The 27,349-nt window shown below is 44.6% G+C and overlaps 1 long non-coding RNA gene across 1 annotated transcript; it reads left to right on the top strand.

The window, feature by feature from the left end:
- Positions 1-19,825: 19,825 nt before the first annotated feature.
- LOC129697816 (uncharacterized) lies at positions 19,826-24,821 on the top strand. The gene is made up of 2 exons (XR_008723580.1): positions 19,826-20,796; positions 24,686-24,821. It is a non-coding gene; the product is annotated as an uncharacterized LOC129697816 (long non-coding RNA).
- Positions 24,822-27,349: the final 2,528 nt, after the last annotated feature.

Below are 27,349 nucleotides of genomic sequence, written 5' to 3'. Positions count from 1 at the left end.
TCAACCTCTCCGTTCTCACCGCGTGGCAACGGAGGCGTTTGCTTGACCGTAGCAGCTGGAACAGTCCGTTGCAGGGGTGGAAGGGGTCTCTCATGATATTGTTGGCTCTGGAGTTGCACATCCTGATGTATAGTTCCTGCAGGGGGGCAAGTGAAGTTCCCATATTGCGTTCGGCCGAACGCATTACTCTCTGCAGAGCCTTCTTGTCCTTGGCAGAGCAATTCCCAAACCAGATGGTAATGTTCCCGGACAAGATGCTTTCCACCGCCGCTGCGTAGAAGCACTGGAGGATCCTCGGAGACACTCTGAATTTCCTCAATTGCCTGAGGTGGTAAAGGCGCTGCCTTGCCTTACTCACGAGTGCTGAGGCGTGTGATGCCCATGTCATATCCTCGGAGATGTGGACTCCCAGATATTTAAAACAGTTCACCCTATCCACAAGATCCCCATTTATCCTCAATGGAGTGTACGTCCTCGGATGATGTGCCCTCCTAAAGTCCATGATCAGCTCCTTCGTTTTTTTGATGTTCAAGAGGAGGCTGTTATCCTGGCACCAGAGTGCTAGATCAGCCACCTCCTCCCGGTAGGCCTTCTCGTCGTTGTCCGAGATCAGGCCCACCACCACAGTGTCATCAGCAAACTTAATTATTGAGTTGGAGCTGAACCTAGCCACTAGTGTAGCCACTAGCTACACTAGTCCCACCTGCCTGCTCCTGGCCAATGATGAAGGGTTTTGGCCCGAAACGTTACCTATTTCCTTCGCTCCATAGATGCTGCTGCACCCGCTGAGTTTCTCCAGCATTTTTGTGTAGCTGCTCCTGGCCAATGTCCCTTCCAAACCTGTATCTGTACCCATTATCCTGTATCTGTACACTGTGGGCGGCTGGATTGTAACCAGATATGTTTTTTTCACTGACTGGATGTCACGCAACAAAACAGAAAAGCTAGAAGTATTTGAGGAACGACATCCTTGTGATTGAGGCAGTGCAGCGTAGGTTCATGAGATTGATCCCTGGGATGGCGGGACTGTCATATGAGGAAAGATTGAAAAGACTAGGCTTGTATTGGATGGGAAGGGAATGGAGGGTTATTGTCTGATCGCAGGTATATGGGACTAGGGGAGATTATGTGTTCGGCACGGACTAGAAGGGTCGAGATGGCCTGTTTCCGTGCTGTAATTGTTATATGGTTATATGGTTATATGGTTATATGGTATTCATTGGAGTTTAGAAGGATGAGGGGAGTATCTTATAGAAACATATAAAATTATAAAAGGACTGGACAAGCTAGATGCAGGAAAAATGTTCCCAATGTTGGGCAAGCCCAGAACCAGGGGCCACAGTCTTAGAATAAAGGGGAGGTCATTTAAGACTGAGGCGAGAAAAAACCTTTTCACCCAGAGAGTTGTGAATTTGTGGAATTCCCTGCCACAGAGGGCAGTGGAGGCCAAGTCACTGGATGGATTTAGGAGAGAGTTGGATAGAGCTCTGGGTGCTAGTGGAGTCAAGGGATATGGGGAGAAGGCAGGCACGGGTTATTGATAGGGGATAATCAGCCATGATCACAATGAATGGCGGTGCTGGCTCGAAGGGCAAAATGGCCTCCTCCTGCACCTATTTTTAAATGTTTCTATGTTTCTTACATGAGGGAGAACGTCAAGACGAAAAGAAATGCGGAGTGGAGTAGAGAGGGAAGTGGTTCAGTTGGGGCATCGCAGAGGTGCAGCAGTAGAGCTGCCGCCTCACAGAGCCAGAGAACAGAGCTCGATCCCGACCTTGGGTGCTGCCTGTGTGTGTGTGTGTAGTTTACATATTCTCCCTGTGACGGCGTGGGACTCCTCCGGGTGCTCTGGTTTCCACCCACATCCCAAAGAAGTAAATGTCTGTGGATTAATTGGCTTCCATCAACTGCCCCTAGTGTGTAAAGAGTGCGTGCCAAAGTGAGCCAACATAGAACTAATGTGAATGGGAAATCGATGATCAGCGTGGACTCTGCTGTGTGGAAGGGTCTGATTTCATGCTGTATTATTGAGCTAATCTAAACTAAACTAAAATTAGACGTGGAACTGCACAGTCACTCCGAGTCCCAGACTCTGCCTAACTCTCGATCTTCAACAATGACAGCAATAACAATCTTTTAAAAATAGTTTTGTAAGTTTTTCAATGGCAAATATTAGACGTATTACTGAAATATGGAGCTGAGATTGAGCATGGGTTATTTTGTGACTGTAAAGATGAATGAAATGAGTGTAGACAAAATTGTCGGAGAAACTCAGCGGGTGCGAGACAGCATCTATGGAGCGAAGGAATAGGTGACGTTTCGGGTCGAGACCCTTCTTCACCCTTGATGATTGAATGAAATGAGTGGTTCCATTTTGAGTATTTTTTTATTTCACTTTGAATGTTCTGGTTAAATCTTGTTTGCACCAGCACATTAGCGCCTTTCCCTCTAGATTGAGAGTAAAACATTTTCTCTTCATTTTCCCTAAATTCTTGCCAATTACTTTAAATCAGTTACGGGCCTGTCCCACTTGGGCGTAATTTGCGCTTTATTTACACGACATCATTTACGTGTCACGAAGCACAACGCGCGCATGGCTGCATTACGCGCGCATGGTGCGTGGTGAGACGTGGTGGCGTAGGCAGTGTTGCGCAGTAGCGTGCGACGCTCCAGGATTTTGGGATTCTCAAAATCATCGCGCGCCACCTGGGCAAATGACGCCCAAGTGGAACAGGCCCTTTTCCTGCCAAATCAGGCAACCGAACCATCCTAGCAGTTCTGAACTACTATCTACCTCATTGGAGATCCTCGGACTATCTGTGATCGGACCTCTCGTGCTTTATCTTGCACTAACCGTTATTCACATTTTTCCCTTATCATGTATCTGTACACTGTAAATGGTAATCGATTGTAATCATGTATTGTCTTTCCGCTGACTGGTCAGCATGCAACAAGCAGCATGCAACAGAGAAAGGTTGAACACGTTAGGTCTTTATTCTCTGGAGCACAGAAGGTTAAGGGGGACTTGATAGAGGTCTTTAAAATGATGAGAGGGATAGACAGAGTTGACGTGGATAAGCTTTTCCCACTGAGAGTAGGGAAGATTCAAACAAGAGGTTCAGACATGACTTGAGAATTAAGGGACAGAAGTTTACGGGTAACATGAGGGGGAACTTCTTTACTCCTTTACTCATAGAGTGGTAGCTGTGTGGAATGAGCTTCCAGTGGAAGTGGTGGAGGCAGGTTCGATTTTATCATTTAAAAATAAATTGGATAGGTATATGGACGGGAAAGGAATGGAGGGTTATGGTCTGAGTGCAGGTAGATGGGACTAGGGGAGAATACGTGTTCGGCACAGACTAGAAGCGCCGAGATGGCCTGTTTCCGTGCTGTAATTGTTATATGGTTATATGGTTATAAAAAGCTTTTCACTGTAGGGAGTTAGATGTGGCCCTTGTGGCTATAGGGATCATGGGGTATGGAGAGAAGGCAGGTACAGGATACTGAGTTGGATGATCAGCCATGACCATATTGAATGGTGGTGCAGGCTCGAAGGGCCGAATGGCCTACTATGTTTCTATGTTTCTATGTGCCTCGGTACACGTGACAATAAACTAAACTAAAGTAAACTAAACTACACTCTAGCTATTGGCTATCCTGCCAGCAAGAGGATGATTCTCTCCATTCTCTCTGACTCTCGTGGTTTTAAGCACCAGTTAGACCGCTCCTTCATCATTTCGAAAGAAAGCAATAGCAGCTCTTTCCCATCTCATTGCAGGACCGAAACCTCTTATTCCGCGTGCACACGTTGAGCATCTCTTGCGCCCACGCTGCAAAGTTTTCTCTGAACTGGTGATGCCCAGAAACTGTGATTTGTGATATCAGAATTTGTATATAAAGTGTAGGACGGCACGGTGGCGCAGCGGTAGAGTTGCTGCCTTACAGCACTTGCAGCGCCGGAGACCCTGGTTCGATCCTGACTATGAGTGCTGTCTGTACGGAGTTTGTACCTTCTCCCCGTGACCTGTGTGGGTTTTCTCTCAGATCTTCGGATTCCTCCCACACTCCAAAGACGTGCAGATTTTGTGGATGAATTGGCTTGGTATAAATGTAAAATTGTCCCCAGCTTGTGTAGACTAGTGTGTGTTAAAGTGCGGGGATCGCTGGTCGGCACGGACTCGGTGGGCCGAAGGGCCTGTTTCCACGCTGTATCTTTAAACTAAAACTAAACTAAATTGTCATTTGTAATCTTTGTATCTTTAATGATCTCTCAATCAGAGGGATATGGCCCAAGTGTGCTGTTTAGTTTAGAAATACGGCATGGGAACAGGCCCTTAGGCCTACCCAGTGCACGCCGACCATCGATAACCCGTTTGCACAAGTTCTATGTTAATCCACGTTTGCGTGTACTCTCTACACAATTGGAGCAACTTTACAGTGGCCAATTAACCCACAAACACGCCTGTCTTTGGGATTTGGGAGGAAACCGGAGCACCTGGAGGAAACCCATGTGGTCCCAGGGAGGACGTCCAAACTCTACGCAGACAGCACCTGACACCAGGATCGAAGACGGGTCTCCGGCGCTGTGAGGCAGCAGCTCTACCAGCTGCACTGCGGTGTGGGGAGTGGGTGAGAAAGTGGGAAAACGTACAGTAGAACTGGTGTGAGTGGGTGATCAATGATCAGAGTAGACTCGGTGGGCCGAAGGGCCTGTTTCCATACTGGAACTGATTTCAGGAGCAGTATCTCTGCAATGGACAATAAACTGTCAGAGGGTATAGAATCCAGCTGTAGCCCTTCACTGTGAATGGGGAAGGTTGAATGACTGACAAAAGTAGACATCATGTTGTAAATACCTTGGAGAGAACCTGGCATACTTGGAGTGAAGAGTGTACCATCTTCTTCGCCGCCGTGTGCTGGGGCAGCAGGGCGAAGGCTGCGGGCAATAGGATCAACAAACTCATCCGGAAGGCTGGCTCCGTCCTGGGGGATGGAGTTGGAGTTGGATTCATGGGAGGTTGGGCTTGGAGGGGAGGATGCTCCTCAAACTGCGGAGCATCCTGGACTATACAGCTCACACCCCCTCAGGTCAACCCGAGGAGCACCTTCAGCAACAGACTGGTTCCACCAGGATGCAGCACAGAACGCCACAGGAGATCCTTCTTCCCTGTGGCTATCAAACTGTACAACTCCTCCCCCTTCTGTCGTCGGGTAGACTGATTCCTCTCTTTCTCCCCCCCCCCCCCCCCCACCCTCCCCCACACCCCCAATCTTTGCACACCCCTCAAACCTTTCCACGCCATTTTAATTATGTGTTTCATGTATTTTGTGTGTTTTTTATGACTGTCGGCTGATCAATTTCTATCGTATCGTCTAATTCTTACGCAATTCCATTAACTTATCGTATAGGAAGGAACTGCAGTTGTTGGTTTACAGCAAAAAAAGACACAAAATGCTGGACTAACACAGCGGGAAGTGGTGACAATAGACAATAGACAATAGACAATAGGTGCAGGAGTAGGCCATTCGGCCCTTCGAGCCAGCACCGCAATTCAATGTGATCATGGCTGATCATTCCAAACTCAGTACCCCGTTCCTGCCTTCTCCCCATATCCCCTCCTCCGCTATTTTTGGAGCCCTATCTAGCTCTGGGAGGAAAGCATCCAGAGGACCTGCTCCCCCGCCCTGCGGAGCATAGACTATACAGCTCTCTCTTGAAAGTCAACCCGCAGAGCATTTCAGCACAGACTGGTTCCACCAGGATGCAGCACAGAACGCCACAGGAGATCCTTCTTCACTGTGGCTGTTGCCTGTCCTGCTGAGTTACTCCAGCATTCTGTGTCCATTAACATCATTCATTTTGTATTTGAGCTTGAATTGGTTTATTACAGATACATTTTTGCACAGCAGTTTCTCATGCTTTAGTTTCCTCTGTTGTTTCATGTATTTTGTGTGAAACTTATTCTGTAGACACCAAAGGCCGGCTGATCTGCGAACAGTTACCAAGGCTGAATTAAGCACTATCAGGAGTCTAAGTCGGAACAGTGATAAGAGCAAATCGTATAGGAAGGAACTGCAGTATTGGTTTACAGCAAAAAAAGACCTTTGAATGCTGGACTAACACCAGCAGGAAGTGGTGACAAGATGACAATAGACAATAGACAATAGGTGCAGGAAGGCCATTCGGCCCATCGAGCCAGCACCGCAATTCAATGTGATCATGGCTGATCATCCCCAATCAGTACCCCGTTCCTGCCTTCTCCCCATATCCCCTGACTCCGCTATTTTTAAGAGCCCTATCTAGCTCTCTCTTGAAAGCATCCAGAGAACCTGCCTCCACCGCCCTCTAGAATATCTAGCTCTCTCTTGAAAGTCTCGAGGCAGAGAATTCCACACACGTTTTGGGTTGAGACCCTTCTTCAGACCCGAGTCAACCATTCCTTCACTCCAGAGATGTTGCCTGTCTTGCTGAGTTACTCCAGCATTCTGTGTCCATTAACATCATTCATTTTGTATATTGAGCTTGAATTAGTTTATTACAGATACATTTTTGCACAGCAGTTTCTCATGCTTTAGTTTCCTCTGTTGGTTGGGGCTTTGTGGTGAAACTTATTCTGTAGACACCAAAGGCCGCGTTCTGCGAACAGTTACCAAGGCTTATCTGCACTTCAGGAGTGGGCAGTCGGAACAGTGATAAGAGCAAAGATAGTGGGTGTTACCATTGTCTGCAGTTGTCCTTTGACTGGTTACACCAAGTGTAGAGCAGAGATGAACCGCAAAAATAGTTACTGCATGGAAAGATTTGACCCATCGAGTCTGTACTGACTCTATGTAAGAGCAACCCAGATGATTCCACTACCATTTTTCACTTTGATATACCTCTGAGTGCAACAATTGAATTTGCTTTAATTAACAAACCCAGTAATGCATTTCGGACCCATCCTGGCCACGCTCTCATTTCACTCATGCCATCTGGAGGAAGGTACAGGAGTCTGAAAACTGTGACCTCCGGGTTCAGGAACAGCTTCTTCCCAACAACTATCAGGCTATTGAGCACGACAAACATTCTATTAGGCTGGGTCTCTCTCTATATTGCTAGGTCTCTATTTCTTGGAGCACAGGAGGGTGAGGAGTGTTCTTATAGAGATGGATAAAATCATGAGGGGAATAGATCGGGTAGATGCACAGAGCCTCTTGAACCCAGTCGGGGAATCGAGGACCAGAGGACATAGGTTCAAGGTGAAGGGGAAAAGATTTAATAGTAATCTGAGGGTTAACTTTGTCACACAAAGGGTGGTGGGTGTATGGAACAAGCTGCCAGAGGAGGCAGATGAGGCTGGGACTATCCCAACTTTTAAGAAACAGTTAGACAGGTACATGGATAGGACAGGTTTGGGGGGGTATGGTCCAAGAGCAGGCAGGTGGGACTGGTGTAGCTGGGACATTGTTGGCCCATGTGGGCAAGTTGGGCTGAAGTGCTGGGCTGGGCTTGTACACTCTGGAATTTAGAAGGCTGAGAGGAGATCTTATTGAAACATATAAGGTTATTAAGGGTTTGGACACGTTAGAGGCAGGAAACATGTTCCCGATGTTGGGGAAGTCTGGAACCAGGGGCCACAGTTCAAGAATAAGGGGTAAGGCATTTAAAACGGAGATGGGGAAACACTTTTTCTCATAGAGAGTGGTGAGTCTGTGGAATTCTCTGCCTCAGAGGGCGGTGGAGGCAGGTTCTCTGGATACTTTCAAGAGAGAGCTAGATATTCTAGAGATGCTGCCTGACCCGCTGAGTCTGCTGCCCTTGTCCCTTTTGGGTGTGAAACATCGCCAGTTAGGATGTGCTGTTGCATTATCCTGGACAAGTAACCACAGTGCGTGTTGTAGATGCTGCAGACGGCTGCTACAGCGGGCCACAGGTGCAGTGAATACACGTTTAGGACAGTGGATAGGGTGCCAATCGAGCAAAGGATTTGCCATAGTTATAGAGTAATACAGCTAGTTGTAGAGTTGACCCTTCGGCCCAACTCACTCATGCCGGCCAACATGTCCCATCTACACTGGTCCAACCAACCTGTATCTCACCCATATCCATCTGAGCCTGTCCTATCCATGTACCCGTCTAAATCTTTCTTAAATGTTGCGATAATACCTGCTTCAACCACAGTACATCCTCCAGCAGCTCATTCCATACACACACCACCCTTTGTGTAGAAGTTACCCCTCAGATTCCTATTAAATCTGATGAATTTGAAAGAGAGTTAGATAGAGCTCTGGGGGCTAGTGGAATTAAGGGATATGTGGAGAAGGCAGGCACGGGTTACTGATTGTGGATGATCATCCATAATCACAATGAATGGCGGGCGCAGACTCAAAGGGCCAAATGGCATCCTCCTGCACCTATTTTCTATGTTTCTATGTAAATCTCCCCCCCCCCCTCACCTTAAACCAATGTCCTCTGTTTCTTGATCCCCATACACTGGGCAAGAGACTCTGCATCTACCCAATTTATTCATCTTATGATGTTGTATACCTCTGTAAAACCACCCCTCATCCTCCAGTGCTCCAAGGAGCAGCCTGCTCAACCTCTCCCCACAGCTCAGACCCTCGAGTCCTGGCAACAGGCTGCATAACATTGAGCTTCTTGAAGGTTGTTGGGGCTACATGTAATCAGACACATTTCATCACCAACTCTTATTTTCTGCTTTGAAGATGGTGGGAAGACTGTAGGATGTGCGGAAGCGGGCTACTTATTGTATATAGCAAGCTGGTGACCTACATTTGTGGCAACAGCATTTATGCGGCAGGTTATAGACAATGTTGGCCTTCACTGTGTTGAAAGTGTGTGCTCAATGAGATCAAAATCATGAAAGGATAGGTGGTTGTAAACTATCATTCACAGTGACCTTTATGGCATTATCTTCCATGAAGTCCATGCACAAATGTTCCTTAGTACTTAGTTTAGTTTGGAGATACAGCCTGGAAACTGGCCCTCCGGCCCACCGAGTCCACGCCCACCAGCGATCCCCGTACACTTACACTACCCATGGGACAACTTACAATTATACAAAGCCAATTAACACTGCAAGCCGGAGAAACTCAGCGGGTGCAGCAACACTACAAGCCTGCACGTCTTTGGAGCATAAGAGGAAACGCGAGCACCCGGCGAAATCCCACGCGGGTCACGGGGAGAACGTACAAAACAACGTCCAGACAGCATCCGGGGTCAGGTTAGAAACCCAGCTCTCTGGTGCTGTAAGGGGAGCAACTCTACCGCTGCACCACTGCTTCTTGCTGCATCATTTGCTGAGGACTCGAATATGGACACCTGCCAATGAATATCCCCACCTCCAATCACTCAAACCTATTCTACGTTCTCCCCGTGACCTGCGCGGGTTTTCTCCGGGACGCCTGTCCCCTGTCTCCATCAAGGGTCTGGATGTGCAGTTTACCAAGGAGTTCAAGTGCCTTGGAGTTTACCTGGACAGTAAACCGGACTGGTCCAGGAACATTGAGGCACTGTGAATTGGCCCCATGAAAAATAAAGTCATAGCCTGCTCAAACTCTCCTTATAGCTCAGGATCTCTAGTCCTGAGAACATGTTATAGGAAATGTTATAGGGCACCATGTTATAGGAAAGATATTGTCAAGCTTGACAGGGTTCAGAAAAGATTTACGAGGATGTTGCCAGGACTAGAGGGTGAGAGCTATAGGGAGAGGTTGAGTAGGCTGGGTGTCTATTCCATGGAGCACAGGAGTATGAGGGGAGATCTTATAGAGGTGTATAAAATCATGAGAGAAGGAATAGAGGAATCGGGTCGATGCACAGAGTCTTTTACCCAGAAGAGAGGAATCGAGGACCAGAGGACATAGGTTGAAGGTGAAGGGGAAAATATTTAATAGGAATCGGAGGGGTAGCTTTTTCCACTCAGAGGGTGGTGGGTGTATGGAACAAGCTGCCCGAGGAGGTAGTTGAGGCTGGGACTATCCCATCGTTAAATAAACAGTTGGACAGGTACATGGATAGGATGGATTTGGACGGTTATGGACCAATCGCAGGCAAGTGGGACTAGGGTAGCTGGGACATTGTTGGCCGGTGTGGGTGAGTTGGGCCGAAGGGCCTGTTTGCACACTGTATCACTCCGTGACTCTATGACTCTAACAGTAAGGCAGGTAGGCAGGTTAAGTTTGTGGCTCTTAGAATTTGGGGTGTGGTCCTGAGGAGTCTTGATAGATTCAATGTTGAGAGGTTTAGGTTTTTTGTGTAGTTAAGGTTTATTAATGTCGTGTGTATGGAGGTATGGAGGTGCAGTGAAATGTTTTAGTCTGCTTGCTAGCCCATCAAATCAGATACTATTATGCATGAATATAATTAGGCCAAACAGGGGTACTTTGAAGAGACAACAGACAATAGTTGCAGGAGTAGGCCATTCGGCCCTTCGAGCCAGCACCGCCATTCAATGTGATCATGGCTGATCATCCCCAATCAGTACCCCGTTCATGCCTTCTCCCCATATCCCCTGACTCCACTATTTTTAAGAGCCCTATCTAACTCTCTTTTGAAAGCATCCAGAGAACTTGCCTCCACCGCCCGCTGAGGCAGAGAATTCCACAGACTCACCACTCTCTGTGAGGAAAAGTGTTTCCTCATCTCCATTCTAAATGGCTTACTCCTTATTCTTAAACTGTGTGGCCCCTGGTTCTGGACCCCCCCCCAACATCGGGAACATGTTTCCTGCCTCTAGCGTGTCCAAGCCCTTAACAATCTTATATGTTTCAATGAGATCCCCTCTCATCCTTCTCAAACTCCAGATTGTACAAGCCCAGCCGCTCCATTCTCTCAGCACATGACAGTCCCGCCATCCCGGGAAGAGAAAGAGATACAATACAGAAGACAGTTTCTCAGAATTGTAACACAACATTTCCAAAGTTCAATGCCCACAATGGGGTAGTTGGAGAATATGGACCACACCTCAGCTAATGGCAGAACTGTTCAAAAGTCTGATAACAGAAGGGATGAAGCTGTTCCTTCAAAAAAAATAGTGAGTATTTAAAAATAAAGGATAAATGGTTAAAAATGATTTTAAAAAATGAAGGGTTGCCATAGAAGACAGAGATCAAAGCCCAAGTCAAGGACAATTTTATTGGTCACATGCGCCCAAAGGTGCAGTGAAATTAATGGGATGAGGGTCTCGGAGAATCAAAATGAGCCTGTCCCACTTAGGCGATTTTTTAGGCAACTGCCGGCGACTGTCAAGTTGACGGCAGTCGCCTGAAAAACCGGCGACTGTCAGGGTGGAACGCACGCACACACACATCGCTTCCTTCACCAGCCCGTTATTCAGGCGGGAGACAGGACAAGCGGGGGGAGCGCTGTCTGAGTGAAATTCACACGGTACAAAGCCAATGTGACACAGACACACACCGCGATGAACAGGAAGGTTGGCGCTGTCATTAAGACGGTGAAAGCACAGTGTACGGGACGGGTCATGTAAGTCCTTTAAAAGAGGGGGGAGAGGAAGGTGGGAGAAAGAGTGGAGACAACTTTTAAGAAGCCAGAGATACACGGCTGCGAAGCTCAGCGGACATTAACATTACCGGTCGATTATCCTTGGTTCTGAAAACTACTGCTTACGTTTTGTTTACCAAATGAGCCAATAAAATGCACCGATCAGCACCGGCTACAACCTACAAGAACCTACGAGAACCTTCGACCTCCTGGCAACCCACTACCGCTGCACCTACGGCACGAGAATTCTCGCTTCTCTCCATGGCGGCTTCATTCTGGTCGCCGCTAATTTGTCACCATGTCAAACTTTCAATTTATGGGTGATGGGAGGGGAGTGAAATGAAGCAGGTATATCAACACTTTTTTTTCTTTTTCTTTTTTCCGTTTTTGTTTTTTTATTTTTTTTTTCTATTTTTACTTACTGACTCTGTGACTACACTCATTTGGTAGTTTAGGGGTACTATTCTTATACATTCACTTTCACTTTCACTCTTTCTTGCTTTTTCTCTCTTTTTCTATTTCATCTTTGTTAAAATTAAAATGGAAGCTGTACAATAAATGTATTGTGTCATCTGCCGCGGTTTTTACTTTTGTACACTGCTTCGAATAAAAATATACATTTAAAAAAAAGAAAAGAAAAAAAAGAAAAAATTGGGGCGACCATTATGAGGCCGCGACTAGTTCCCAGAATGAGGGAACTCCTCACGGCCATGAACGCGACTTCCCGGCAACCAACCAACCGCGCTCTTGTGACGACCACCCACGACCGCGTAGTCTCCTGCAGTCACCTAAAAAGTCGCCTAAGTGGGACGGGCCCATAAGTCTTTGGAATACTTTTAGCTTTGTAGGTTATTTGACCGGTAAAATATGTAAATTGAACCTCGTTCGTAGGATCGTGCTAGTGTGTGGGATGATCGCTGGTCGGCGTGGACTCGGTGGGCCAAAGTGCCTGTTTCCACACAATATCTCTAAAGTCCAAAAGTCTAAAGTCAAAAGTCTACTCTTCCTTGAAGGGGAGTGGAGATTTTTGATATTTTCAGTGCAGAGGCAAATAAATTCCTTGTCAGCATGTGGATGAGAGGTTACGGTGAGTAAACGCGAATCCAGTGCTGTGGGTGCAATTAGATCAGCCACGATCTGTTCGAACAGTGGAGCAGAGTTTGCAGAGCGGGAATCCTATTGCTGATCCTAGCAGGAATGGTACCATTCGGCGCCTCCATTTCAGCACCGCTGTTTCTGTGCCTCCGTTTGGAGGCATCGACCTTTTGCTAATTCATGAGAATGTCTTATTAAACATATAACCATATAACCATATAACAATTACAGCATGGAAACAGGCCATCTCGGCCCTACAAGTCCTTGCCGAACAACTTTTTTTCCTTAGTCCCACCTGCCTGCACTCACACCATACCCTCCATTCCCTTCTCATCCATATGCCTATCCAATTTATTTTTAAATGATACCAACGAACCTGCCTCCACCACTTCCACTGGAAGCTCATTCCACATCACTACCACTCTCTGAGTAAAGAAGTTCCCCCTCATGTTACCCCTAAACTTCTGTCCCTTAATTCCGAAGTCATGTCTTGTTTGAATCTTCCCTATTCTCAAAGGGGAAAGCTGATCCACATCAACTCTGTCTATCCCTCTCATCATTTTAAAGACCTCTATCAAGTCCCCCCTTAACCTTCTGCGCTCCAGAGAATAAAGACCTAAACACACCCAAAACCACTACAACCAGGTAGAGAGCAGAAGATTGAGGGTAAAAGCAAATCATTTTTAAAGTGCAATCATTAACAAAGTAGACAGTAAATGATTACAAAGTCTCAAAATGCATTCTACTGGTTTAGCTTCAGGTTTATCAGTGTTATATACTTAATTAAGATGAAAGGTTAGATGAATAAAGATTAGTTAGCGGCTGGTTATTTTAACTTTGGGCATAGGAAAATTCATGACACAATTTATAGGGGACAACAGAAATCTACATTTATATTAAACGGGGGGACAATCAAAAACAGCGGCGCCGAAAGATACCCGACCCAATCCTAGCAGGCAAATATGCATGTACAAACTGATCACTGGATTGGAAATAATTCAGTATCCACGAAGTTTGAATAGTGGAGACCACTAGCTAAAATTTTGCAGCCATTATTTATTTTACTTCACAGTTGAACCACATCAATTGCTGGCTATATTCAAAGTCTTCTGACATTTGGAAAAAAAATTTGCAATTTGTACAGTTTTTCCCCTGATAGGGTAGTTCGCAACAGAAAAGCTTTTTACTGTACATCGGTACACATGACAATAATAATAATAATAATACATTTTATTTATGGGCGCCTTTCAAGAGTCTCAAGGACACCTTACAAAAATTTAGCAGGTAGAGGAAAAAAATGTAAGGGGAATGAAATAAACAGTAGAGACATGACTAGTACACAAAGTAAAGACAGAATTCAATACAAAACACAATATGAGGCAATTAATGCACAGATGAAAAGGGACAGCACGTGGGGCTAAGGATAGGCAGAATTGAAGAGATGGGTCTTGAGGCGGGACTGGAAGATGGTGAGGGACGCGGAATTGCGGATCAGTTGGGGGAGGGAGTTCCAGAGCCTGGGAGCTGCCCTGGAGAAGGCTCTGTCCCCAAAACTGTGGAGGTTGGACTTGTGGATGGAGAGGAGACCGGCTGATGTGGATCTGAGGGACCGTGAGGGTTGGTAGGGGGAGAGGAGGTCAGTGAGATATGGGGGGGGGCTAGATGGTGGAGGACTTTGTAGGTGAGGATCAGGATTTTGTAGTTGATCCGGTGGGAGATGGGAAGCCAGTGAAGTTATTTGAGGACTGGAGTGATGTGATGCCAGGATTTGGTATGGGTGATGAGTCGGGCGGCTGCGTTCTGGACCAGTTGGAGTCGGTTGATGTAGGTGGAGCTGATGCCAAGGAGAAGTGAGTTGCAATAGTCCAGTCGTGAGGAGTTGAAGGCATGGATGAGTCTTTCAGCAGCGGGCGGTGTGAGAGAGGGTCTGAGTTTGGCGATTTTGCGGAGATGAAAGAAGGAGGTTTTAATGACATGGCGGATGTGAGGCTCAAGGGAGAGGGTGGAATCAAAGATCATGCCAAGGTTGCAGGCCTGGGGAGATGGGGAGACAGTGGTGCCGTCGATGGTGAGAGTGGGGTTATTGATTTTGCTGAGTGTGGCTTTGGAGCCTATGAGGAGGAATTCTGTCTTATCGCTGTTGAGTTTGAGGAAATTATGTTGCATCCAGGTTTTTATAGCTGACAAACAGGAGTTGATATGGGAGAGGGGGGGTTGGGGGGTTGTGGGGGGATTTGGTGCCGAGGTAGATCTGGGTGTCATCGGCGTAACAGTGGAAGTCCTGGTTGAAGTGGCGGAGTATCTGACCAAGGGGGAGGATGTAGATGATGAAGAGGAGGGGGCAGAGTACGGAGCCTTGGGGAACGCCTTGAGTGACTGTGGCTGTAGCAGAGGTGTGGTTGTGGAGAGAGATGAAGTGGGATTTGTTGGAAAGGTGGGAACGGAGCCAGCTGAGTGCAGAGCCTATCCAATTTATTTTTAAATGATACCAATGAACCTGCCTCCACCACTTCCACTGGAAGCTCATTCCACACCGCTACCACTCTCTGAGTAAAGAAGTTCCCCCTCATATTACTCCTAAACTTCTGTCCCTTAATTCTGAAGTCATGTCCTCTTGTTTGAATCTTCCCTATTCTCAAAGGGAAAAGCTTGTCCACTTCAACTCTGTCTATCCCTCTCATCATTTTAAAGACCTCTATCAAGTCCCCCCTTAACCTTCTGCGCTCCAGAGAATAAAGACCTAACTTATTCAACCTATCTCTGTAACTTAGTTGTTGAGGTACAGAACCAGTCTTACCAAACCAGCGATTTCTACAGCGGTGATATTGAAACCTCACCATTTTCCTGACCGTAAAACTAATGCAAAACACAAAAAAAAAATCCCACTTTGAAATATTCTAACGGTATCCCCACACCAGTCACACCATCTTCTCCCCCCTCCCATCGGGCAAGAAGTATAGGCATTTGTAAAGGTATACCTCCACATTCAGGAAGTTCCTTCCCCTGGTGTTGTCAGGCAACTGAACTGCCCTGTCATCAGCACGCGTGCAGTTCTGACCACCTTTCCACCTCATTTGCACTATCTTTGATCTGACTTTATCAGCCATCAGTGTTATATCTTTCACTAAATGTCAAGCACTTCATATTTTATCTGCGTTTGATTGTATCCTTTCTTTGGCACGATAGCATGCAAACCAAGAGTTGTTCACGGCAACCCAGTACACGTGACAATAATAAACTAAACTAAACTATTAAATGCCAATTAAACACAAAGAACGTGCAATAACTCCAGGATAAGCACTAAACCAAGAAATCCAAGCCCAAAGCCAACGTATTACCTAACTATCTAACTAAATATACCGACTTACAATAAATAACTCCACATGCAAAAAATCAGCTACCTACATATTAACCAGCTCTTAAAAAGTCCGAATCCTGGAGATACAAATGTCTAATGGGCGTTATCAAGTGGGCACCTCCCTTCACTGGTGTTTCGTTGAGTTAGGCCCATGACACCTCGGGAAGGCTCAACAGTTAGTTCTGGTGTCCCACTCAATCTCTGCTCTCACCACCTATGCCGCCAGTATCTACTCTCTGCCACAGAGGGTAGTCGAGGCCAGTTCATTGGCTATATTTAAGAGGGAGTTAGATGTGGCCCTGGTGGCTAAGGGGATCAGGGGGTATGGAGAGAAGGCAGGTACGGGATACTGAGTTGGATGATCAGCCATGATCATATTGAATGGCAGTGCAGGCTCGAAGGGCCGAATGGCCTACTTCTGCACCTATTTTCTATGTTTCTATGTTTCTATAAAGGAAGTTGTTTAGTGGTCTGATAAACGACTGCTGGAGTTTTCAACAATACTTTATTCGAAAGTTCAAGTTGCAGCATACGGGTTCAATAGACACGTCTGGCCACATCGGTGGTCAGCGCTGATCTAGCACGCAGGGGAAAAACCGCGCGAAAACAACAGCCCCTCCCGAGTCACGTGACCGCGGCTTCCGAACGCCGGGTTCGATATTCGCGCTCGCTAGCAGGCGCCGCTATAGTTTCTAAATAAATGAAGGTTAGCTCACCTATTCCTCAGGGGGTGGACTCCATATAAAACATGTACCTCAAGAAGGAGGCATCTAGCTCTGCCGAAAGCCTTATTTAAGAACAAACTACTGATGCTGAAAAAATCGAAGGTAGACAAAATAATTTGGAGAAACTCAGCAGCTGAGGCAGCATCAATGGAGCGAAGGAATAGGCGACGTTTCGGGTCGAGACTCTTCTTCAGACTGACGTCGGGAGCAGGGGGGGGTTCCATAGATGCTGCTTCACCTGCTGAGTTTCTCCAGATTTTTTGTCTACCTGCCTAAAGTCTTGCTTTTTTTTTGCACAATTTTCTTTCTTTTTGCTCGTACATGTAATTTCTGCACCGTCTGAGGTGATGTGTCTGGGACGCTGCGGCAAGCAGGTCTTTCATTGTGTCAGCATCTCAATGTACTTGTGGATATGACGACAAACCCGACTTGACTGGACTTACAACCCAGCGGTCTGAGGAAGGGTCTCGACCCGAAACGTCGCCCTTTCCTTCTCTCCAGAGATGCTGCGTGTCCAGCTGAGTTACTCCAGCTGGACACTCGGTAGGAATATTGATTTCTCTAATTTAAAGTAGCACTTGTATTCTAAGTGTCTATGTGTCTGAGATGCTGCTGCTAGCAGGTCTCTCAATGTATCTGAATCTCAATGCACTCGACAATAAACTCAACTTGACTTGACTTACAACATAGAAACAGAAAATAGGTGCAGGAGGAGGCCATTTGGCCCTTCGAGCCAGTGCCACCCTTCATTATGATCATGGCTGATCATCCACAATCAGTAACCCGTGCCTGCCTTCTCCCCATATCCCTTGATCCCGCTAGCCCCTAGAGCTCTATCTAATCTCTCTTTTAAATTCATCCAGTAAATTGGTCTCCACTGCCCTCTGTGGCAGAGAATTCCACAAATTCACAACTCTCTGGGTGAAAAAGTTTTTTCTCATCTCAGTTGTAAATGGCCTCCACTTTATTCTTTCACTGTGCCCCCTGGTTCTGGACTACCCCAACATTGGGGAAAAACATTCCTGCATCTAGCTTGTCCAATCCTTTTATAATTTTATACATTTCTATAAGATTCCCTCTCTTCCTTCTAAATTCCAGTGAATACAGCCCAGCGGAATGAACATTGATTTCTCCAATTTCAAGTAGCACTTGCATTCCCTCCCTCTCTGTCCCTCTCCCACCCTAGTCGTCTTGCTAGTTTCACTGTTCGTATCCCTTCATTATCACCTCGCCCACAGCCAACAGTGGACCATTGTGGTCTTGAGTCATCCGTGCCGGCTGCGATTAGTTCCGTGCCTTTTCATACCCTTAGTTTCCCTCTCCCCTGAATCTCAGTCTGAAGAAGGGTCTCTTGTTCTTCCCCCGCACAATTAAAGCATGGAATAATCTTCACCCTACCATAGTTACCCAACCAGATACAACTAAATTTAAGGTAGCTCTTTCTTCCTAAAAACCATTTCTGGCTTAAGTCATCCCTCCACCACCTCCAGTTTAAATTCCATTTGGAATATTTTGGAGGACCAAGAAACCAAGACCCGAAACGTCACCTGTTCTCCAGAGATGTTGTCTGACCAGTGAGTTATTCCAGCTTTTTGTGTCCACCTTCGATTTGAACCGGCATCTGTAGTTCCTTCCTACACATCAGATCTAAAACAGTCTTTTAAACATAGAAACATATAGAAAATAGGTACAGGAGTAGATCATGTAACTTCGAGCCAGCACCGCCATTCAATATGACCATGGCTGATCATCTAAATCATTACCCCGTTCTTGCTTTCTCCCCATATCCCTTGATTCCGTTAGCCCCAAGAGCTAGATCTAACTCTCTCTTGAATTTTGAAAGCTTCTTTCCACTTCCTCAGTTATTTTTCCAACCACAATTGTAACACAGAAAACAGAACTAACAAAACTCCAATTTAAAAACTTGCCATGGGTTTGTAGCCATTTGAGGGCAATAGTCCAATTCCCATCATTTTGCAAAGCTGCTTTGGATTGAAGGGACACTGCCTTGAACAAGGAGTTAAATCAAAGAACATTAAGCAATAGTGCTGTAATAATACCTTATGTCTTTGCCTTGAGAGCCCTTGCTTGCCGCTGTTGATCTATTGAGATTGAGCTTAGGACTGAACTAAGCTGAAAGCGAGGTAGGCTGTTCTCAAAGGCGTGTTTTTCTTTACAAAATACTGATTTATCACACAGCAGAAAAGCCAAAGGAAATGACAAGGCAGGCCACACGATTTTTTTTCTCCATGTGTGTTCAACAGAATGAAGCAACAGCTAGTGGTGCATGTTTATTATTACGCAGTTCGTAGCTTCATCTCCGCCTTCGCAGATGATCTGACATGTTGGGTTGCACGGTGGTGCAGCTGTAGAGTCGCTGCCTTACGGCGTCTGAGACCCGGGTTCGATCCTGACTACAGGCGCTTGTCTGTACGGTGTTTGTACGTTCTCCCCGTGACCTGCGTGGGTTTTCTCCGGGATCTGCGGTTTTGTCCCACACTCCAAAGACGTACAGGTTTGTAGGTAAAATTGACTTGGAAAAATTGTAAATTGTCCCTAATGTGTATAGGATAGTGTGAGTGTGAGGGGATCGCTGGTCGGCACGGACTCGGTGGGCCGAAGGGCCTGGTTCCTCGCTGTATCTCTAAACTAAACAAAAATATTCCTGCTCTTTTACAGTTTGCAGGAAACTGTTTGGTTTTTCTGTGCACATGATCAATGTATAAAGAGTTCCTACAGAGAACCTATCTAACTGCCTCCACCGAAGTTAGACACAAACATTTTGGGATAACTCAGTGGGTCAGGCAGCATCTCTGCAGAATAGGGGGGACCTTTTTCCTTCCTCCAGTGATGCTGCCTGATCCCGCTGAGTTTCTCCAGCATTTTGTGTCTATCTTTGGTGTAAACCAGCATCTGCAGTTCCTTCCTACATTAATTATCTCCACTACTTTGCTCTTTCCCCAGAGCCATGCAATGTGCATTACTAACAAGGAACTGCAGACGCTGGTTTACAAAAAAAGACACAAAGTGCTGGAGTAACTCGGCAGGTTAGGGAGCATCTTCTGCTCAGAACACGATTTTAAAACCGTGGAAATTCAGCATATCTCCAATGACTCATACTAACATCTACAGATGCACCTTAGAAATCGTACTGTTGACTTGTAACTCAGTTTGGTTACAGCTGTAGGCAAGACCACAAGAAATTGCAGAGGGGCTGTAGATGATGAAGCCGAATTTTAGTTAAAAAATATAAGAAGATATTAAATTGGTTTCTGGGCTAGCTTACAGCTTATATTTAGTGTCAAATTAGGCTTTCCTCAGGTTGCGGGGTGTGTGAGATAATAAATCCTATAACATTGTCTCCCAAGTGACAGGCAGAGAGAAGGAGCTAGAGATATCTTTGAAGTAAGATGCCATAAACCAAATGACCAATGTTTATGGGGAGGAGGCAATAAAGGAAGAGAGAAATAGCCAGTCACATCTTTGTAAACAAATGACCTATGTTTATGAGGGACCAAATGACAGAGGAAGCAGCGAAAAGAGCTAGGGTGGTCTATTTGGAGATAAAGCAAATGGCCAATGTTTTCAGTATATCTTGTACCATGTAAACAAAAGGTTTGATGTGATGCATTCTGTGGAAACCTTTTCCTGTACCTCTGACCATGACTAATGTCTGTGGAATGTGCTAAGGGGACAAAAAAAACCTATTTAAGGCAATGTAATTCTGTTGTTAAGAGAAGGTGGCTGAGGACAGTCAAGTGTCTGTGTTGGTCACTTGACTGGAGTTCTCCCTCCCTTCCATCGGCCGATGTTAAGTAAAGTTTTGAACTGGTCTACCAAACAGTTTGTGTGGTGTCTGTTTATTAAGAAGCGAACCTGGTTTAGTAGTTAAGATAAGTAGCTTTTTCATTGGCGTAGTTATGCAGGCCTCGCTGGGACCACATCAACGGCTGACTGTGCAAGAGGTTGCGGAGGTTGCCGGGATTGGAAGGGAGATAACTGAGCTCTATCGGCCCCCTTGTAAGACCGACTCCCTAGAAACTCCCGGGAACATCTGTGATCCTTCATCAGACATTGAATTGGTTCCCTGCCGAGGTTCTTAGAAACAGACACAGGTAAGACCAGTTGGGCTTTATATGGTTTTTTTTTTAAGAAGGGATATTGTGTATGTATTTTTAAGACAGAATTGTGCATGTATTTTTAAGAAGGGCTTGTGTATATTGTTAAGAAGGACTTGAGCGGTTTCCTCTCTCTCTCTGTCTATCTCTCTTTGTTTTCTCTTTTTCTCTCTCTCTACTAAGGGCTCATCGGCCTCGTTGAGACATCCGTGATTTGTCGGGTTGAGATACGGGGGTTGAGGTGTGCGTCAGGCTTATTGAGACATCCGAAGCGTTGTCGGATTGAGAAATAAGTGGCGTTGTATATTAAAGAATTAAGAAGTCTGCTAGGTTGAGAAACGGGGGTCCCGGTTCGCGGGTCTGCTTCGTTGAGACACCTGGGGCTTATTTTAAGAGTTAAGACGTCTGCCAGGTTGAGAAACGGGGGTCTTGGTTAGCGAGTCGGCCTCGTTGAGACACTTGGGTCGTATATTAAAGAGTTAAAAAAGGTCAGCCAAATTGAGAAACTGGGGTCTCGAGTAGCGAGTCGGCCTGGTTGATATATTTGGAACGATTCGGAATTAAGAAGTCTGTTTTTTCTCTCTCTCTCTTTCTTCTCTATCTATGGGGAATGCTCTGGAAACCAGTCCTATATATGTGTTATTTGAATCCTAAGTATAATAAGAAATTTAGAATGTTAAGTTACAAGTTGACCAAATGGTTGGGGGATGAAGCCTGGCCAGTAGGGGGCACATGGAATGTTGAGACAATTAAAAAAGCAGAGGTGTTGATATGGGAAAGAAAGGAATTAAAACATGGAAATCAGGAACAGAGGAGAGTAGAGTTCGAAGTTGGATGGATACTGCATGTAAGAAGAGGCCGTGTGCGTGATTTTGGCGCTGTTTAGAGGGGGCAGGTTTAAAACGCGATTTTTACTAGGCTGTTGCAATCGAAAATGTTCAGCCTAGTAAATCATTAACGGAAAATCGCTGAAAGACCCCGTCGCAAAAGGTATTATTAGTTTTTATGGCCTTGTATAATAGTTATAGTAGTTTAAATATCACTCTCTAAACCCGCGACCTCTCGCAGCCCCAGGGTTTTATAAAGCAAACAAGTACCGGTATGTACTTTATTTTTACATTAAAAGGGGCTTCTTAAGAACCCTGTAAATAAAGTTTTCTATAGCGAGTAGCTCATTTTGGGCTTTTTATATCCCGCAGTATTTTTCTTCACAGGAACCCACTAGAAAGCTGATTTAACATAGACTTTGATTTACGGCAATTGAACACTAAATTCCTTCCATTCGGCCTATAAATTGATGTAAATGAGATTTTAAAATCATGTTTTATTGTGAATTATTTGTGAATATTATTTGGACACTTAGGCTATTTAAAAATGTTAATCATTTATTAAGAAATGGATAGATGTTTAGATCTAGTAATTGAAGTTTGAAATTAGCTACAATTGGGTAACTAACTAATTATATGCTTTCATTTCAGGTCATCCAAGTAAGATTATCTTATATTTGTGTCAGAATGGTTCAATCTATGATAACTGAAAATTTCATTCAGTTCTCTTAATTTTTAAGAAGGTTATGGGCTTTTGACTGTCCATGATCACAGTTTTTTTGTTATGTCCATAGAAAATCAATAGGGAACAAGATGCTAATTTCCGAGTATGAAAATGGCCATACCGTTTTTTATTACTTGAGATATGAAAGTGAATTAGGTGTCAAATTAAACTTATTGTTATGCTTTATCTGATGGGATAAATTGCAGATTTGATTTTTTTTAAATCTCACAATTTTGTAACATTGCTAGATAGAGTTAAGAAACAAGGATAGCACTAGGAAAGGATGGAAATTATTGCAACTAGAATGCCAGTGGGCAGAGGAACAAGAGAATAGAATTAAAAGACAGACAGGAGGTGAGAAACAAGTGATGGTTAGTAAAAAATAAACCCAGTACTGGTAAATCCTCTGGAGGAGACTTCATGTCTGGCACGACGACCCTATTTGGTAATGAAGATGAGGCGTTAGATAATCTTGGGAGATGTCCACCAGTAGCAATGGCATCTTTACCTGGGACAGTTCCGCCAGTAACATCCCTATAACTTGAAGTTCTGACCTTACAAAGCTCTCCAGGAGTGGGAGCACGGGAATGCCTTTCTGTGTGTAATTTGTTTAAGGCATTGATGCTACCAGAACAGCTGATCATTATTAAATGTACTGCACACACTGGTGCTGGGGACCCTATAGCAAAAGGCAATGAGTTGCTGATAGTGTATCCAAGCAAGCAGCCTGTACATCCAAATGCGTGGTGACATCTGGTAAACAGATACTAGCAAATAGAACGGTCCTGCCAGATATGAGGGAGGTATGTATATTACAGAGGGACGCCTCTTGTATATAAAAACAACTATGGAAACAAGAGGGCTGTGCCATTGATTCAGCACACCCCGCTTGGACAAGTTGGTGTATACGATACATTTTTACCCGTCTTACCCATGCTGGTAAGGAGGGAATGATAGGATAACAAAGGAAATGTGGTGGCACCCGAAAATTTGATGAGGCACTGAAGCAGGCCTCTGAATGTAAAATTTGCCAATGAAATAATCCAGGCAAACCAATTAGGATACCCTCAGGGGTGACGCCAATGCCATCACGATCGTTTGAATGCATACAGATTGATTTTATTGAGATGCCAAGGGCCCAGTGTTATAAATATTGCGTATTGATTTTAGATTTATTTAGTAGGTGGAGTGAAGCTCTACCAACCACTATTAATAAGGAAAAATGTGCACATTTTAATATCTGACAGCAATTCACTGTACACACCACCCACAGGTATCTGGGATGGTGGAAAGAGTCAATGGGGATTGCAAAACAAAATTACCCCGGAGGTAAATCCTTTTTCTGACAAGCAACTATGTTATAAAAAATTGGGGATGCAGGAAAATTCAATGGTGAAATGAGGATAGGATAGGGAGACTGAAAAGTCAAGGGGAGTCTGACTAATCATGATCTGAATCAATGTCCAATTAGGGTTAGGTAACCAGGATTTTGGTAAACAGAAGTCTTGTCAGAAAAAGGGAAAGTAAATTACAAAGAGATGTCTTTAAAAATGAAATATTATATACTGCTGGTAAAACAATGTTTTTGTATATGTACTGCTTGGAAAACAATGTTTTTGTATGTGGAATGTGTGAAATTCAAAGCAATGAGCAAAGTTGTGTGTCGCTTTAAATAGTTTGTCCTTTAAAATGCAAATAGACAAAGTTTATGGTGTGCTAATGTGTTGGTTGATTATAAATCTTTTGAACCAAGTTAAAAAAAAGACTCATCCCGATTAAAGTGTTAAATGAGATTGGAAATGTCAAAATTACAGAGAAAAGTAAATGTATTATTGATTACTGATTCTGAATGAGTTCTTTTGGGAAAGATTGTTTTGATATGATAACAGAGGTTGTCTTTTAAAATGTAAATGAAGCAAGATTACTGTTTTCAAGCAAACAAAGAGATGTTGCTGTAGCATGTGCTGTGTGAGAGAAATGAAGGTAGATGAAAAATTGTCTTATGACTTACAAAAGGAGGTTTGAGGGAACTCACAATGAGGGATAAAAGGTGAGAAGATAAAGTAGATTGGGGAAGAGAACATATTTGGAGAATTGAATATTTAGGTGGGGAGAGCCTCTTCGGGTATAATCGGATTATAGAATAAATTCACAGCGAAGTAAGTGTTAGGAAGGAACATGCAGGATCAAAGGTAGACAAAAGTGCTGGAGAAACTCAGCTGGTGAACAAGATTTACAACTTTTTATTGCCCCTGGAGAGTGGGGGGAAGCCACTTACAGGCCCTGGGCAATTAACTAATTATGTATGGTCGGCAATTAACCCATGTCTTGCCAGATCTACATTCCAGGTTGGAGGAGTTTTTGCTGGAAACCAGTGACCAAGGCCATAAAGGCTATACGATGGGGGTGCTGGGACAAGAAGAAATTGAGACTGTTGAAAGAAACAACCAAGTGTTGCTAACAACATGAACTGCTGTAAAGATGAAAGATCATCGTCGCTGGATACATTTGATTGATGTTCATGCTTTTATTCAAATCGTTTGCTATGTCGCTCTTCAAGGGAGATGCTAAATGCATTTCGTTGTCTCTGTACTGTACACTGACAATGACAATTAAAATTGAATCTGAATCTGAATCTGAATCTGAATTGACTGTGAACAGTTTGTGGAAACAAGGACGATGGGCTATTGATGTTCCTTTATTCTGGGGTGGCCCAGCCCACATGGACTGAACTTTCTTCAGAATGGCAAACTTGCAGACTAACCCACATTTAAAGGATGGTACACACCTCCTTTTAAACAAGATTGAAGTCAAACATGACAAGCGCAGCAAAGATACCCTGACTACAGACAGTAAGAGGTCTGCAAAGGCCAGTTAAATCTACCTGTTTTTGCCACAACCAAGGCACTGGTGTATTTTAAGGAAACAGTATATTTGTGACAGGGCATTGTTATGTTGCAAATGCAGTGCCACACAAGAGAAGCATGAACCAGTTACACCAGCACACGGGGAATTCCAAATGAAGCCGAATAAAGGCTGAGCAATTTTTATGATCCTTTTCCTGTCCTATGGTAGTATCTTAGTGTCACGTCCGGGGGAGGTTGGTGGCCATTTAAAATGTTTGGAGGGACTTGTGGAACGATTGTCCACTATGAATTGATTGTGTTACTAGTGTACTATTAATTTGTCTGATGAGATGCTTATGGTCTTTCGTATGTACTCAGCAAGGACTGTAGTTGTTATCAAAATTTTGATAAAAGGATGGAATGATGAAGCCGAATTTTAGTTAAAAATATAAGAAGATATTAAATTGGTTTCTGGGCTAGCTTACAGCTTATATTTAGTGTCAAATTAGGCTTTCCTCAGGTTGCGGGGTGTGTGAGATAATAAATCCTATAACATTGTCTCCCAAGTGACAGGCAGAGAGAAGGAGCTAGAGATATCTTTGAAGTAAGATGCCATAAACCAAATGACCAATGTTTATGGGGAGGAGGCAATAAAGGATGCCATAAAAACAAATGACCTATGTTTATGAGGGACCAAATGACAGAGGAAGCAGCAAAGAGAGCTAGGGTGGTCTATTTGGAGATAAAGCAGATGGCCAATGTTTTCAGTATATCTTGTACCATGTAAACAAAAGGTTTGATGTGATGCATTCTGTGGAAACCTTTTCCTGTACCTCTGACCATGACTAATGTCTGTGGAATGTGCTAAGGGGACAAAAAAAACCTATTTAAGGCAATGTAATTCTGTTGTTAGGGGAAGGTGGCTGAGGACAGTCAAGTGTCTGTGTTGGTCACTTGACTGGAGTTCTCCCTCCCTTCCATCGGCCGATGTTAAGTAAAGTTTTGAACTGGTCTACCAAACAGTTTGTGTGGTGTCTGTTTATTAAGAAGCGAACCTGGTTTAGTAGTTAAAATAAGTAGGTTTTTCATAGATGTAGCCCATTCTATCACGCAAACCAGACTCCCCACCATTGACCCCAGCTGCTCTCCACACGGCCCCCGAAAAGCAGAAAAACATGATCAAAGACCAGTCCCACATTGGTCATTCATTATCCTACCCCTCTGCTTTCACCGCTAACCATATGGGTTAACATATGATGAGCGTTTGACGGCACTTGGCCTGTACTCGCTGGAGTTTAGAAGGATGAGGGGACACCTCATTGAAACTTACCGAATTGTGAATGGCTTGGATAGAGTGGATGTGGAGAGGATATTTCCACCAGTGGAAGAATCTAGGACTAGAGGTCAGAGCCTCAGAATTAAAGGACATTCATTCAGGAAGGAGATGAGGAGGAATTTCTTTAGTCAGAGGGTGATGAATATGGCAAATTCTTGTGAATGGATATTTTTAAGGCAGATGTAGATAGATTCTTGATTAGCACAGGTGTCAAGGGTTATGGGGAGAAGGCAAGAGAATGGGGTTAGGAGGGAGAGATAGATCAGCCATGATTGAATGGCGGAGTAGACTTGATGGGCCGAATGGCCTAATTCTGCTGCTATCACTTACGACCTTATGACCAGATATTGGAATTTATCAATGGATCAGATGGGATCTTTACTTCCCCCCTTTGCTCTTCCTATTATACTTGAATTTGACTTAATTATACGTACTTATGTATAGCAATATCTGATTTGATGGGGTAGAACGCAAAACAAAGCTTTTCACATTACCTTGGTACACATGACAAAACAAACTGCTTTGGTTGACACCAATGTGTCGGAAGGAACTGCAGATGCTGGTTTACACTAAAGATGGACAAAAAATGCTGGAGTAAAAACTCAGCGGGGCAGGCAGCATCTCTGGGATAGAAGGAATGGGTGATGTTAAGGTCCTCGACCTGAAACTCCACCCATTCCTTTTATCCAGAGATTTTGCCTGTCCCATTGAGTTACTCCAGCATTTTGTGTCCATCTTCAGGTGAAACCTATGCTGACTGGTTTGCACACAACAAAACCATTTCACTGTACCTCGGCACCTGTGACAATAAACTAAA

The sequence above is a fragment of the Leucoraja erinacea genome, chromosome 6, assembly GCF_028641065.1.
Source record: "Leucoraja erinacea ecotype New England chromosome 6, Leri_hhj_1, whole genome shotgun sequence".
Taxonomy (NCBI): Eukaryota; Metazoa; Chordata; class Chondrichthyes; order Rajiformes; family Rajidae; genus Leucoraja; species Leucoraja erinaceus.
This window is presented reverse-complemented; position numbering and strand designations above follow the sequence as displayed.